Raw genomic sequence first — 15,174 nt, forward strand, 5'->3', positions numbered from 1 at the left:
TTGCACGAATGTGGAGTTCACTAACTTTCGCAACTCTCACCTACAATGACCTATTCCCGTACTTTTTGGCGGCTGCTTGACCAGCCTCTAAAGTGTCTCCTGAAATCTCAAGCCAGCAAGGCAGCCAGAGCCGTATTCCAATTAGAGAGCGTCCATAAAAAGGCCTCAAACCTCCAATCTTACCTGCCATAATCCACCTTTCAAAGTCACACCTCTCTCCACTAAGTTTCTGCCTGCTCTGTGTCTTTCAAAAGGAACTGCAAATTGTTTGTGTTGTCTGTGTATGTTTGCTTTTTGTTCTGATCTTACATTGTTATTGACAGAAGAGCTAAACATATCGAACTACTTTACTACTCCAAAAAGCCATGTAAATTATACCATCTATTTTAAATGGTTTATTTCTACAAAGCATAGCTTTGTCTGTATAATTCAAATAATCCACGATTTCAAATTCTACCGTCTTTGAACAACAAAAACACCAGTATATCTTGAGACCAACAAAAAGAAAAATTTTTTTTTAAAAAAAAAGCAAGTAGTGGGGCGCCTGGGTGGCGCAGTCGGTTAAGCGTCCGACTTCAGCCAGGTCACGATCTCGCGGTCCGTGAGTTCGAGCCCCGCGGCGGGCTCTGGGCTGATGGCTCAGAGCCTGGAGCCTGTTTCCGATTCTGTGTCTCCCTCTCTCTCTGCCCCTCCCCCATTCATGCTCTGTCTCTCTCTGTCCCAAAAATAGATAAACGTTGAAAAAAAAATTAAAAAAAAAAAAAGCAAGTAGTAATAAACAGCAGAAAACCTATTTTGACTCTGAAGAGAAAAAAAAGCCCCCAGAATTTAATTGGAATGTGAAATTTCTTCAATTTTCAAATTAAACATCTAGTGCAGCTCTGTCCAATAGAACTTTCTCTAATGATGTATATGTTTTACCTATGTCTTTTATGATAACCACAAGACATAGGTCGCTATTGGGCACTTAAAATGTGGCCAACGTTACTAAAGAGTTGAATTTCTATTATTCTTAATTTTATTTTATTGCTTTTAATCAGTTTATTTTGAGAGAGAAAGTGTGTGTGTGTGTGTGTGTGTGTGCACATGTACATAAGCAGGGGAGTGGCAGAGAGAGAGGGAGAAAGAGAATCCCAAGCAGTCTCTATGCTGTGAACATGGAGTCAGGCTTGGGGCTGAATCCAGCAAACTGTGAAATCAGGACCTGAACCGAAACCAAAAGTCAGACGCTTATCCAACTGAACCACCCAGGTGCCCCTATACTTACTTTTACATATTGGAAATTTATTTTTTTTTTTATTTTTTTTTCAACATTTATTTATTTTTGGGACAGAGAGAGACAGAGCATGAACGGGGGAGGGGCAGAGAGAGAGGGAGACACAGAATCGGAAGCAGGCTCCAGGCTCTGAGCCATCAGCCCAGAGCCTGACGCGGGGCTCGAACTCACGGACCGCGAGATCGTGACCTGGCTGAAGTCGGACGCTTAACCGACTGCGCCACCCAGGCGCCCCTACATATTGGAAATTTAAATAGCCACACGTGGCTAATGTCAAGTGCATTGAGCAGTATAGGTATAGTGCAAGCAAGAGATTATCATCAACAGCAGGTAGAAGCCATTTTTGATGAGATAATAGAGATATTTTAATGTGGCTTAATCAAAGAAATAAAGAATTCAGTGATTTATGATATAAAGATGTTTAACTATCCCTCACTGTACCATTTTCTTCTAAAACATTACATAGCATTTATACTGCTGCTGTTTCTGGACTATATTTTTAGGACCAAGGAGCAAATGACTAAAAAGAAAAAGGATAACATGAATTTATCAATACATTAAACATCTTATCATGCAGATTATGTAATAATTATGGCCCCCAAGTTAAAACTCACTTGATTTATTATGGTGAATACGTATATAAAGTAGGGTCACATCTCACTTAGAGGTGAGGATCTCAGGTAAAGTGAAAAGCAAGATGGTCTGAATCACCCTTGAAGCAAAAATTCCTTTATATCTATCTGCTATAAAATGAAGCATGGTCCTAACTCGTGATAAATTCACTCCCGACCATTTTTCCTCCCAGACTGGAATAGATCATTGTTTCCAAGGCTGAACGACAGATGGTAACAACGGTCTAATATTTAGATGTAACGCTGTGTGAGTAGCATTTCCTACACATAGACTCCCAGAACCCACTCAGAGAGGACAGGTATCTTGCTCTGAGATACAGGGACCGTGGCCATTTAAAGAGCCAACACACCTCTCGCCGTGCAGTTACCCCATGGCAAGGCTCACGGTGAAGGGAAGACGGGGACATTGCCCCCAACTATGACAATTCTCTCTCCTTCTCTCTGTGTGTTCATCATAACTCCTGTCAGAAATTCATGTACTTGAATTTGAGCAAGATAAGTATGCCTATGTGAAACTCCCTTACAATGCATTTGGGGAAATGATCAGTAAAAATGGATAGAGACCATAGTTTTTGACTCTAATTGTTTGTATTTCCGGTACCCAGAAAATCCAAACTGCCCCTTGTTTAGCCGTACTAGACAATTAAGTCTTTAGACTATTCTATTTAGATTCATGGGGAAAATAGAGTAAGACTGTTAGATCATCTCTGAGCACAAAGAATTACCATCCAGAAGGACTGACCAATTGTAAGCACGTCCTAATTAAGATATTGGCATTGTCTGCCACGCTTCTGGTCTTAGAGTACAATTAATCTGACATGTTTCCCCTCTGTGTATATGTCTATTCTAGTGCCTATTGGTATTACCAGAGTTACCCAAATGATGCAGTTACCTCCGTGTTCTAGCAGAAATAAATGGAAGCCTTGATTACCGTTATTTATCTGTTTGGGGAAGTCTTGCTGTATAATAAAATAGTTCCAAAATGTTAGGAGGACAGAATACAAACTCTATCTGTAATTTCATTATGTTTCACCCATTCTAAATAGCAGTGTGGGATATTTATTTTTAAAAGACTGGGGCGCCTGGGTGGCGCAGTCGGTTAAGCGTCCGACTTCAACCAGGTCACGATCTCACGGTCCGTGAGTTCGAGCCCCGCGTCGGGCTCTGGGCTGATGGCTCAGAGCCTGGAGCCTGTTTCCGATTCTGTGTCTCCCTCTCTCTGCCCCTCGCCCGTTCATGCTCTGTCTCTCTCTGTCCCAAAAATAAATAAACGTTGGAAAAAAAAATAAATTTAAAAAAATAAAAATAAAAAAAATAAATAAATAAAAGACTATCACATGAATGCTTTCCTCTCCTTGGCCCACTTACCCTTTCAATTTTTCCTTATGGAACTAACAATGATAATACCAACAGCACCAAAAACATAGCAAGTGCTTTATGTCTAAAGGTCATGACCTTGGCCTTCAGAAAAACACAGTCACTCTTCCCGCATGAGTCTTTGTGAATCTTACACTGAACCCTCTACCAAAAGTACTTCTCTACATTGACGAGAACTGGTTGGTTGACTATATTATTTGATAAGAAGAGTTGCATTTTTATTTGAGGATGGGATGATTTTCCACTTTGAATTATTGCTTGGTTTTCTTCCCATACAATTCCATTTTGAGCCACTTGTGCATGCAAATTGCCTTATTTATTACCCAAAGATCAGGATCCTATCGTTTGTGTGTTTTCTCCATTCCTTCAATGTTATGGGACTTATCCCCATAAACTGATTTTCTGACTTTCGACTCTCCTCTGTTTCTGCCTATTAGTCATTTTGCTTTTCCATCTCTCCAGCGTTAGATTGCCATTGTGCCACATGTGAAAGATGTTGCTTTCATTTCTCCGGTTACCCATAGTCTGAGATCTGATATCTTTAGAAAATTGCTTTCTATTGGTGACCTGCCCTTTTTTCTACAAGTCTTCTGTGATAGGACTTGTTCTCCCCCGTAGTCAGAATGCAGTGAGTAACTGGGGGAGACTTTTCTGGAATCAGAACCGCTCCTTTCACCGATCCTCTCTAGACAGTTTCCCCTGATCTGGGGAAATGCCTGATTTTCTGCCCAGTTTGTTTGGACCATCGTGTGGTCCCCACTCTTTGCAGGCAGAGCGAGCCTATAGATGGATATGGGGAAGTCCCGTGTTAGTTAGGAAGCTGTGGTGGTTTTTGAACCATATTGGACGTTTTTGCAAAGTCAAGTGTATCTTTACCTTTGCGTCTTTTTTCTTAAGAACTCAAAAGATGTTGGGGCGCCTGGGTGGCGCAGTCGGTTAAGCCTCCGACTTCAGCCAGGTCACGATCTCGCGGTCCGCGAGTTCGAGCCCCGCGTCGGGCTCTGGGCTGATGGCTCGGAGCCTGGAGCCTGTTTCCGATTCTGTGTCTCCCTCTCTCTCTGCCCCTCCCCCGTTCATGCTCTGTCTCTGTCTGTCCCATAAATAAATAAAAACGTTGAAAAAAAAAAATTTAAAAAAAAAATAAAAAAAAAAAAAGAACTCAAAAGATGTTTCGATGTATTCTCTTGCATGGCTCTTTGAGGAGAGAGCAAAGGTGATAGGTACATGTAAATAATGTAAATAACATCTTAGCTCAACTGAAAAATTCATCATTTCTCTTCCACATTCTTTTTCTGTTGAAGTCATCTTGCAAGATAACTTTTGCTAAAAGGGCCACTAAAATTTGTCGGTAATTCCAGTGGATATACTTTTGAACGCCCAGCAGAAGGCAGGCCATGGAGGTAAAACAGCTCATGGGCACTGCACAAAGTTATTCATGGGCATTCCATGGACAGGAGAAAGGCACAAGGAGAGGACTGACTAGAGTCAAAAACCCTCTGTCAGTGCTTTATAGTAAGCATCAAAGGATGAGACTACAAGTCCAGGGGTCCAGACAATAGATCTTAGGGAGTTTACTGACCTACACTCTGTCCCACTAAGCAGTCAAGTTGAGGAGGATTCTGGGACCTTTATAAGAAAATCAGTTAGAACAGGATCCCTCATCCTCCAATCCCACAAATGGCAACAATGCTTAAGAATCTTTAGAACTTAGTGTCTGTACCACAAAAATGCCAACTGAAACTCAGAGTTGATCAGAGTTGGTTTTTCTGAGAATTATAGCTCAGCTAAATGACCTACTATCGCTCTCACTCACTTCTGATAATTTACTTATAATCTCCCAGAATTGGCTTCCCCGTAGAATTGCTGTAAAGATTAAATGAGATAGTGCTTAGGATGTGCGCAGGCTAAGAGCCTGATAAATGAGCATTGTTCCTGCAGAGGCTGCTGAGAATAACAATGGTAGTTTCACTTCTGCTACATAGCCAAGGGGATACGTACTGGGGACCCACAAGGTGAAAAGTGCAAAGTGACGGGGTGCTTTTTATACCCTGTCACACACAAGCCAGAAGCACTTGGTGCTTTGCCTGGCGGGGCAGAGAGTTAAATTATGAAAGTGGAATGAGATCCAGAAGGTGAGGCTAGAGGTAGAAAAGGAGGACCAGAAGGCAGGCTTTTGGCAAGGGAGGCATAATGCAAAGCTGGGGTGAGTGGCAGCCAGAGTTCCTTAGAGAAGAGAACATCCTACTGGCAGACGATATCTCTGCTTGGATCCTGGCCCCTAGAGCCTGTCACCAATGTACAAGTTCCAGACTGATAGTCTGCCTGGTGGTCAATGGAACTCAGGCCCTCTACTGCGTCGTTGGGGCCAACCGAGGAGCACTGGACCTTACCGGGGTGAGGCTCCATGTGGTAGAGGCTAAGATGCCTGGTGGACCCTTCCATCCAGATACCGAGACTATGGCAAATCCATTGTCTAAAGATGAGTAAGTGATTCTCGGTGTTTCCCTAGCACCCATGTTGAAGGCCTCTCAGGATCACCGTAGCTGTCAGGTATTTGTAGAACAAGTCCTCAGGAAGGAGCCAGTAGTGTTATGCACCCTGCACAAGCAAGGGCCACGCAGAAGAGCTGCGTTAAACCCTTTGCCTCGGGTCCCGCAATTCGCCCTCCGCAGAGCTGGGTCTGACCAAGGTCATGGTGGGCTCATTTTCATGTCCCATAGCATCTTTCTGGTAAAGCTTGAAATAATTTTTACCAAGCTGACGATAAGAAAGGCAATTGTTCAGAGCCAATAAAGTCGAGAGGACAGCAAATATTTAAATGTAAGTCATATTCAGATATTTTCAGCGGAGCAATGCGCTAGCAAAACATTTCTTGTTGTTCTTTCATTAAGTGGAGATGCAGGGAGGTCATAAGATGCGCTATCCTGCGGTCTGCTGTTACTTGGATAAGCCGGAAGCTCGTATTTGCCAAGTTTCCTTAGTCGAGAAGTGTCATGTCGATGAAGTTAACTGTTGAGAACAAAGTATTTGAACTTCAAATTGTCATTCAAGAAAAGAATTTTGAGTACTCCTTTAAAAAAATTGGCAGTTGTCATTTAATAGATGATGTGATCTAAAAGCATATTATTTTTTAATGTTACCTAGGAGATCTCATCAGCTTCATGACATTCTTAATCTTTGGTATAATTGTCTAAATTGATAGAACATCTTTTATTAAACTGATAGAGGTACATCCTGCCCTTTTATGAGTCAAGTAAACAGGTGTGATTATTCAGGGCTCTAAGTTCTTACTTCTTTTGTCTTTCCCTTTTTTTTTTATCAACCCTCCTAAAACTTTCTGATACTGATAAAATGGCACGGTTTTAAAAGATAAGAAGCACCCAAATTATCTTCTCCCTGACCTTTATGGTTTCCAGAACAAGTCGTTTCTGTTAACAGCGCAGTTCAAGCTTTTTCTTACAAAGGATGCGTGGCATTGCGCCCTAAGAAAAACATTTATTGTTCCTGATAAGGAAAGTTATTAAGCCCTCATCTTTGCTCAGAAAACCATTTCGAGCAGAAGAAAGTTGGGGGATATTTTAGAACGCCTGAGGAAAATTTTGAAAGAAAGGGGGGGAAACGCCCCGTTAAGTTACATTTTCTTCAGGTACGCATGTAGTTTTGTAACTCTGACTATGCCTTGTTGCAACAAGTAAGGTAGGTTTCAAGGATAATTCTTGGCAGCCTTTCGATAGAAGCAGCACATTGACACTGCTGAAGTTTAGTGTGTTGAAGGTAAGTTTTGTAAAAAGGATTATTGGGAGAATGTGAACAGGAAACTGGCACAGAGTTAAAATTCATATAATATGTTAACCGAACTTAAACCTTTAAACCCGGCTGCTTCTTTTTATTATTATTATCATTATTTATCTTTTTTTTTTAGAGAGAGAGAGAGAGAGAGAGCTGGGGAGAAACATAGAAAGAGCGGGACAGAGGATCCAAAGCAAGCTCTGCCCTGACAGCAGCAAGCCCAATGCGGGGCTCGAACTCACAAACCGCGAGACGTGACTTGGGCCAAAGTCCAAAGCTCAACCGACTGAGCCACCAGGGCGCCCCTAAACCTGGTTGCTTCTTACATTGAGCAATTCAGATTCAGTGGTCATCTTCTGAACGAACCTGTGTGTTTTCATTAAAAGCGGTTTCATGAACAGTGTTTGTTCAGAAAGGCAGGTGCATACAAAAGCGCATCCACTAGTGGTCAGCTGCCTTCGTCAGTTTTTTCCTGGGGCTTCAAAACAAACAAGCGTGATCTATGGATCCTTGCAGGTTGCATGGTCTGTGACAATACAACTCTGTTGCCATTAATTCCTAAGGAACTACGGACCGAATGTCCAGGAAGGCAAAGTTATAATATAAACCTCCTCCCTGTTACCAAAAAAGTGGGGGTCTCTTTTGCGCTGTTTTGGACTAGCTGAAGGTACAGTGCACAGTCAGGGAAAAAGCACAAAGTATCTTGGAGCCACATAAAAGGAAGCATACATTTACAAATAATAAGATTCATTAAGGAAAATAATAGAAGCGGCAGTAATAGTCATTAAGTCTAGAATTCATAACTTCAGATTTCTCGTGCACAATAAGCTTTCTGGTGTGCCACTGTTTTCAATAGCCTAGCAGCTTTTTAAAATTCTTTTCGTAAAAGATGATGGGCTTCGAGCGCTAGGATATGCAAGTACACAGAAAAGACTGGCTTTGCTGACCATTTCTTTGTGTTTGGGTATATATTTCTGTATGGCATAATATTTCCACTTGCACTGGTTTCCTGGCACGAAAATGTTTATTGCGCTCATTAGCTAAGAGGGTATCGGCACTGGTCCAATGAACACAGATCTGCCTTCTGATTTCAGCCATTAAATTGCAGTGGGATTCACAGGCTTAACATTGTGGGTGTGAGGATGATAAAATGGAAACTCCGTCTTTAGCCCAGTTACCATGGATGCAGTTAAAGGTCATAGTGCCAGCTGCTAACTAGTTGCCTTTTGAGCTGTGCTTCCCCTCCTGGCTCTGTGTTTTCGAGCACTTCCGTTCCTTGAGGTCTGTCCTGGAATACCTTCACCTAATTTCGTGACACACTAACCTCTTCTTTAAAACGGCAGGCTCCCTCCTTTCAAGACAACGGTTGCCATGGATCTCCTCTTTTATGTACGTATTATAGACACGGTATAGAATCCAAAGGTAAAGGCCTTAATAAAAATCCAAATTGCTGTGGCTTCGGCATCCTGCGTTACTTTCTCATTTTCTGCACAGCGCTCATTCCCAGCCTCGCCCCCGCCGCCCCCAAAAAGTATGGTAAATTCCCATCTTCGTTCAAACTGGTAATGGGTTGAGGCACCGATGCATTCACAACGTGAACCATCAACTTCTTCTTCATTCGGCCCAAAGTCCTAGGAGTTAATTCCTTGTATTGCATGAGGTGTCAGGGTAATTACTGCTGATCAACCCTGTTTCCCCGAGTGCTGCCCAGCCTTGCGGGCCCCCTGTTTATGGATGCACCGCTACAGCATCTCCGGCGCTTTCATTCAGCCAAGCTTCTTAATCGAAAAGGTTTGGACAATGTCGGATTTTCAAAGAGAAGAAGTAGGGGAAAAAATTAAAAGTAGCCAAGCAAAATAAAGTGCCTGGTAAGAAACCAGAATGCTCTACAAAATATTTCCTGATGTCGACACTTCGTCTCAATACATTTTAAAACTCCCATTCATTCCCCAAAGAAGGTGCTGTGAGCCTTTCCTTGGGCGACCTAACTGTACGATCACATTTTGAAATATTTGGGGGAACGTGTAGCTTGAAAAAAAAAAAACACTTCGGGAAAGTTTATTGCTTTTTGTTCTATTTAGATATGTCTCAACTGTGTGGAGCTATATAAGCCAGAATACAAAGAAACTTACCAAAAAAAAAAAAAAAATGTTGTGCCCCTCTGTTTTAAACACACATTTATATAACTTGTCATTTCATAAAAATAAATTAAGTATTATATGAGCCAAATGTTTCAATTCCACACAAGAGTGGTTTCTGGGGCTCTTGGCAGAATGCCACTATGTTCATTTTTATTTCAAACACAATGTGAAGTCTTTAATTTTAATACACTTTGTAACTATAATGGTTATAAGGCATATACTGTATTAACCCACCCTCATCTTTTTCTGGGCCTGGGCAGATTTCACCGAAGAACAGAAAGATCCGTTGATTTCATGTACCTTACACACTTGAAAATACTGCGGGAAGCCTGGGGTGGGGTGCGGAGCCCGGAGAGAGAATTCAGAGCCGGGCACTCAGGGCTCAGCGCCCTAAACGTTGTCACTGGCGTTGGCCTATCATCCTTGCACGTGTCCGGTCCCCGAGTTCAAGGGACGGCCAGATAGAGAAGCCAGGCGAGCAGTCGAGAGGGGAGGGGAAGTCCCATCTGCCGCCTGGGGCTCTTCCCCGGCTCTTGAGTCCCTGGGCACCTCCCTCGGGAGCCATCTCTCAGCCTCTGGCAGTCTGAACGGAGAGGAGGACTGGTTAGTCAGCTGATGGGAGCCTCTCTGCAAGCGCCCCATGTGATGGCAGTGTGGTCATGGGCCAAATCCTTCCCCACAGCTCCTTTATCCTCTGGAACTCTACTGGCCAACAGTCAGAGAATGAGCAGGGGACAAGAACACTAGGAGATCCCTGCCCCGTTTAATCCGAGCTAGTCTGCCAGAAAAAACGAGAGGCTGATGCCTGGTAAGAGGCACCAGAGTGGCAACGACAAATACATATGTAAATCTATTAATCCCCAGGGACAGTCCCCAGGTCTCAGAGCGACCTCAGCAGCAGAGAGGTATTTCTTCATTAAAGGGGCCGGCGGAGGGGGCGGGAGGGAGAAGTCATTCTCCTAAGCCTTGCGACTGTATTCTTGGGGACACCAGAATAACACGTTTCCAGCGCTCAGGGAGACTTGAGCTCTCTCCTCTTCCTCTGCCACACTTCTAATCAGAGAATTTCTTCCTGTGCCTTGTTTACTGTTGATATTTTCTGGCTGATTGGAGAGGAATGACATTTTGACAATTTACTGTAGCAGTAAGCACTGTACAAACAAAAGGTGCTGATGAAAACTGGAACCCATTATTATGTAAATGACGGCTGAGTAACACAGAATCTGTCTCCCAGTCACCATCATTGAGACCAGTTTTACTCAATGATAATAATTTTCATGATTGCAGACTTCAGAGTGATCAGAAATATGCTTTAGCTGTTGCATTTATCTGCTGCTGGTACTTGACCCTTAATTAAATTCTGAAACTTTTTTATATAATAAAGTAAAATACAGCTGACACTTCCGTTCAAACAAAGAGGCTCAAACACAGAGCTACCAAATAAGATAAAGGTATTTCAGACTTACCTCGCTGTATTTATAGTAAACACGGATTGTACAGTGTATTTTGAAAGCGAGCTTAAAGTTTCAAATGCAGATGTGTGTTTTCAAGTAATTTCAATTCTGTACTTCGGCACGGCTCTTCTTAAATAATGCGAAACCTCTGCAGGCTCATCTTGGACACGTCATAATAAAAAAATCTGTTTGAAAGGCATGTAAATGTGCTCTGAAAATAAGTTCTGTGGATTCTTTAAATCATCTGTCTTAATATCTAGACTATTCAAAGCGAGTCCTCAAAACTACGCCACTTATTAAGACCCACACAGCTTGGGGAGCCTGCACTGAGCTTTGGAAAGGAATCTTTTCTTCAGAAATGTGTTCTTGTCTTAAAAGGAGAAAGCCAAGGCAAATTTTCAAGCAGCATTTTGGCTTCAATGACAAATTGATTGGCTAAAACAGATGTCAAAGTGAAAATACAAAGAGCCAGGCATTATATGCAGGTATCAGCTGTTTTCTTAAGACTGGCTGACAGTAAAAGACACTTTGGCTAATGTGTTCTTATTCTCTTGAAATCCTGCTAATGCTCCAGAGCATTTATTTACCTTGGAGTTCTCGCACTCCTTCAGGGTTGGCGGGGGAGGGCAGAATGGGGGGGGGGGGGGCGGGGAGGGGGAATCTTCGTTTTGAATATGTTAATGAGTAAAAGTCAATTTAAAGGGGGCAATTGTATGAGCCCGTTTTTAATATTTCCTTAAATATATAACCCTTTGTAGTCAGGCAGCTCACAGAGCCAATGAGCTAAGAAGGTAATTACTTAAGTGGATTTCATGAAGAGCAGAAAGATGATTGTGTCACATTAAATAACAATTGTGTCCTTAATGATGTGTTGTGCTAAAATGCAAACACCCCTCCGCCATCTCTGGCCAGGGCTCCAGTGTTCCTTTCTAATGACTCCTGGGGCTTCGGTCCCCTTGCCACGACTCGGGGCTTTCAGAGCCTATGTAAACACCAAGTGAGCTGGTATATTTTTTTAGACTGTGGTGCCTGCAGCTGCGTGGTCATTGATAAATTGGCTATGAATTGCTGAAATACTTCATATGAATATAAACATTGTTGTAGCTTTGTAGCTTGGAAATAGGAAGAAAGAAATGGACTGGACCTGACAGAGGAGACGGCAAGTCCAGAACACAACCTTCCAGAGCTTTCGTTCTTTGTAGAGTAAAGGCCCCATTTACTTGGAAAACCAGCACAATAGTCCCCAAAAGTGTGTGTGTGTGGAGGGGGGAGGGATGTGAATGCAGCTTTAGAAATTGCATGAAGTGTGGTTTCATATTTAGGCATTTCTCTCCTATAGAATATAGAAGCAGGACATAATATTGCTGCATATTAGATTTTGTTTCTTTGCAATATATAGTATTCTGAGCATCTGTACCCACTCCACTTGGTCTAGAGATACAAAAGAAGGGCCAGCATAATAAATATATCCTATCTCTGACTTAGGATTCACATGCGATGCTATCTAGCCTTAGAGGCAGAATTTTCACAGTGATGTACACTTAAGAAAGAGAGAAAAAAATAAAAACATGAACAGGATAATTAGCCCATGGCTATAAATTTTCTTGACTGCTCTTGGATGCTATTATAATGACCAGTTCCCATATAGTCCATCATGGTATCTCTTCGTAGACATGCACATAGAATCTTTACAAGATCGTTTCTTTCCTGATGTTAAAATTAATACACCTGCTTTCAAAGGATATGATTCAAATGAAATGTACAAAATGCAATAAACAACCCAAACGTGGAGAGAAAGTACTTTGCACGAAATCCTATTTGAGTAGCAACGTACCCATTTCACAGCACGAAGAAATAAGGTCCTTAAGGTCAGGAAATCTGAACCTCACTATAGGTTAAATATGTTGTGGTTGTTGAAATGAGCAAATCTCTTACCTCTAATATTTTGTCTTTGTCTGTTTGTTGTTTGTGCAATTCAAGGAAGGGAGACTTTTGGATCAGAACAGATGATTGAAATGGAGACTGGAAACGCCTGATCATGTCGAAAGACACCGGATCCGACTCTGGAAATAACTAGCACAAAATCAGATTCCATAATCATGAAAGAAACACCAGTGGGGCGCCCAGCATCTCTCTTTGCAGATATAAGATCACCGCCCTGGAGCAAGAAGGGGAGAAGGCCACCTTTACTGGGTCCTGTATAGGGCACTGCCTTGGCTGATGCTTCCTTCCCGCTCTGTGAGACAGAGTATCAGACCCCACAAGAAGCTGCATAACCCCCCTCCCCCCGCTTTCTCGGAGCCTGGGTCCACCCAGGTCTGACTGACTCCAAAGCAAGACTTGTTTACAGCATGGATATGATCCAACGGGTGGGAGAGACCGGTCAACATTGAAATCCAGATGCAATAATAAAGCCTCAACCAAGCGCTGCAGGCAGCTGGAGAAGGAGGCGACGCAACAATACGGATGGTCACAGAGGCCACCCCTCATCTCCAATATCCTTTTCCAAAACAAGTATGAGCGGCTCTACAAGCTTATGGGAGCTATACATAAGCTGCTTAGAGAGCCGCTCATACTACTGGGCACCGAGGACTCTAATTACTCAGCAAGTATTTCCCCCTGCACTCTAAACAGTTAAGTATTTTGTGTCCATTTTACAAACAAGAGAGAGAAAACGCATGAAATAAATGATTCCTCGAGCCACACACCCTTCCAAGTGTTTGACGTACATTAACATCTCAAAGCCACCTTGCGAGTTAGGCATTATTGGATTCATTCCCATTTTACAGATGAGGCAGTGAGCCACCAGGATGAGTGACCAGGGTGAGGTCACGTAGCTGGAGAGCGGAGGGCCAGTTGCTGACCCAGGATGGCTGTCCTGAGCCTGGATCACTGAATTGCACTGCCTCCAGCAAAAGCAATTAAGGCTGGTCGGAGTGAACCATCCCAGACCGTGGGCAGGGTGGAGGTTATAAAGATTGACCAAAAACCCTGTGACGAAATGGGTGAAGTATTTATTCCTTTCAATACAACCTACCCAGACGCTTTCCTTTTCTCATGACGCATGTACAGATTTCGAGTTGGTGCCCACAAAATTTGCCTCCTACCCTCAGATAGGCATACAGTAGAATACAGACATGGTTCCAGTGAAATCTACGCTTGTACGTATCACATTTAATGTGCTTCTGAATTGTAGATAAATTTATCATCTGGCATTTTGATGCCAATAAGCCAATTCATATGAAAGAGCCTTGCAAAAAGAAAAAAATTATTCTTGAAGCTTCAGGAAGAGACTTACAAGTAATAATCAAATATCAGAGGAAGGTATAAAATGATTTGGGGTGAAGTTATACATGATAGCATTCGCTCAAAACATTTGAGATAGTAAACTTTTCCATCCTTGAGTGATTTCTGAATTTCTCGTTCAGTGCTACTCAGTTTTCTCAATCAACGTTGGGGGCTGGCCCAGCATCCTTTGCAGTTTCCAGAGCATGTGATGATGTTCTATTTCCTTTTCCACCAAACAGAAACCATGGTCTTCTACCTCTTTCCCACGAAGCCCCTCAGACTGAGACACCACGGAGGTCACCACTCGCCTTCAGGAGCTGGCTGGTCACTAGCTCCTGCATGCCCTCTGCCCTTGAGGGTCGTGTACAGAACCTTCCCAATAAGAGCACAGTGTCCCTCTGTTCACATATGGCTGGGGGTTGTAATATATACATTTTAATGCATATTTGCTGAGCTACCACTATGTACCCAGCACTGTGCACTCCTTGTCTCTCCCTGGAGCATGCATGGAGATTTCAGAGCAGTCCTCTCTCTGAATACGGAGCGAGAGAGAGACCCTCACTGGCCTGAGGCTCCCTTAAGGCTTATGTGACAATGCACCTGCTGAAAATGCAAGCAGGAGCTCTAAACTACATCTAAGCCACTTTACTTTCCTACACAATGATGCTCTCTACCTGGGTTCCGAGAAGCAGACACAGAGATAGAGTTTATGGTGTGTGTGTGTTGGGCGGAGGGCGGGGGGGAGGAGGGAGGAGTGGTCTAAAGGGACCAACAGGTGGGAAGGAAGGGAATAAAGCCAGACTAGGCGGACAGAGAGGCTGGGCTGCCTTGAAGTGTCTACAAAGTCCCAGCTGACCTCAGGAGCTCTGGAGCTAGAGTAGCCCTTCAAAGTTGTCCCCAAATGGAGCAAGGCAGTCAGGCTTTTTATCCTCTACATCAGCTGACCGATGATAAGGGATGTCCCAGGAAGAGGCGTGACCTGGGACAAAGCAGCACTCTGCAGCCAAGGAGACTTCCGGAGAGGCTGACAGTTGAGCACCATTCTGCCCAGCTGGCAGAATGACGGATGTGGGCAGCACAGGATAATGTCCACGAGACTCTCCGTATCTTAAACCTAGAATCCCGTTCTATCTATGTCATTTATTGGGAAGCAAATGAGTCCAAAGAAGTAGCATTTCTCAGATGCATCAAGTCTGTGTCCGCGCACGATAGGAATC

At 43.1% G+C, this 15,174-nt stretch overlaps 1 long non-coding RNA gene across 2 annotated transcripts in view; it reads left to right on the forward strand.

Moving 5' to 3' along the window:
• LOC147582574 (uncharacterized) overlaps positions 1-14,655 on the forward strand; it is an 80,682-nt gene extending 66,027 nt beyond the window's left edge. Inside the window, exons 2-3 of one of the 2 annotated variants that reach the window (XR_015248750.1) lie at positions 12,650-13,302; positions 14,197-14,655. This is a non-coding gene — a long non-coding RNA (uncharacterized LOC147582574). Of the gene's footprint in view, positions 1-12,649; positions 13,373-14,196 lie in introns of those variants that run through there. The other variant, XR_015248749.1, reaches the window with a different exon arrangement.
• The last annotated feature ends 519 nt before the right edge of the window (positions 14,656-15,174 follow it).

The sequence above is a fragment of the Puma concolor genome, chromosome A3 (assembly GCF_028749965.1).
Source record: "Puma concolor isolate L17-30 chromosome A3, mPumCon1.1.hap2, whole genome shotgun sequence".
NCBI lineage: Eukaryota > Metazoa > Chordata > Mammalia > Carnivora > Felidae > Puma > Puma concolor.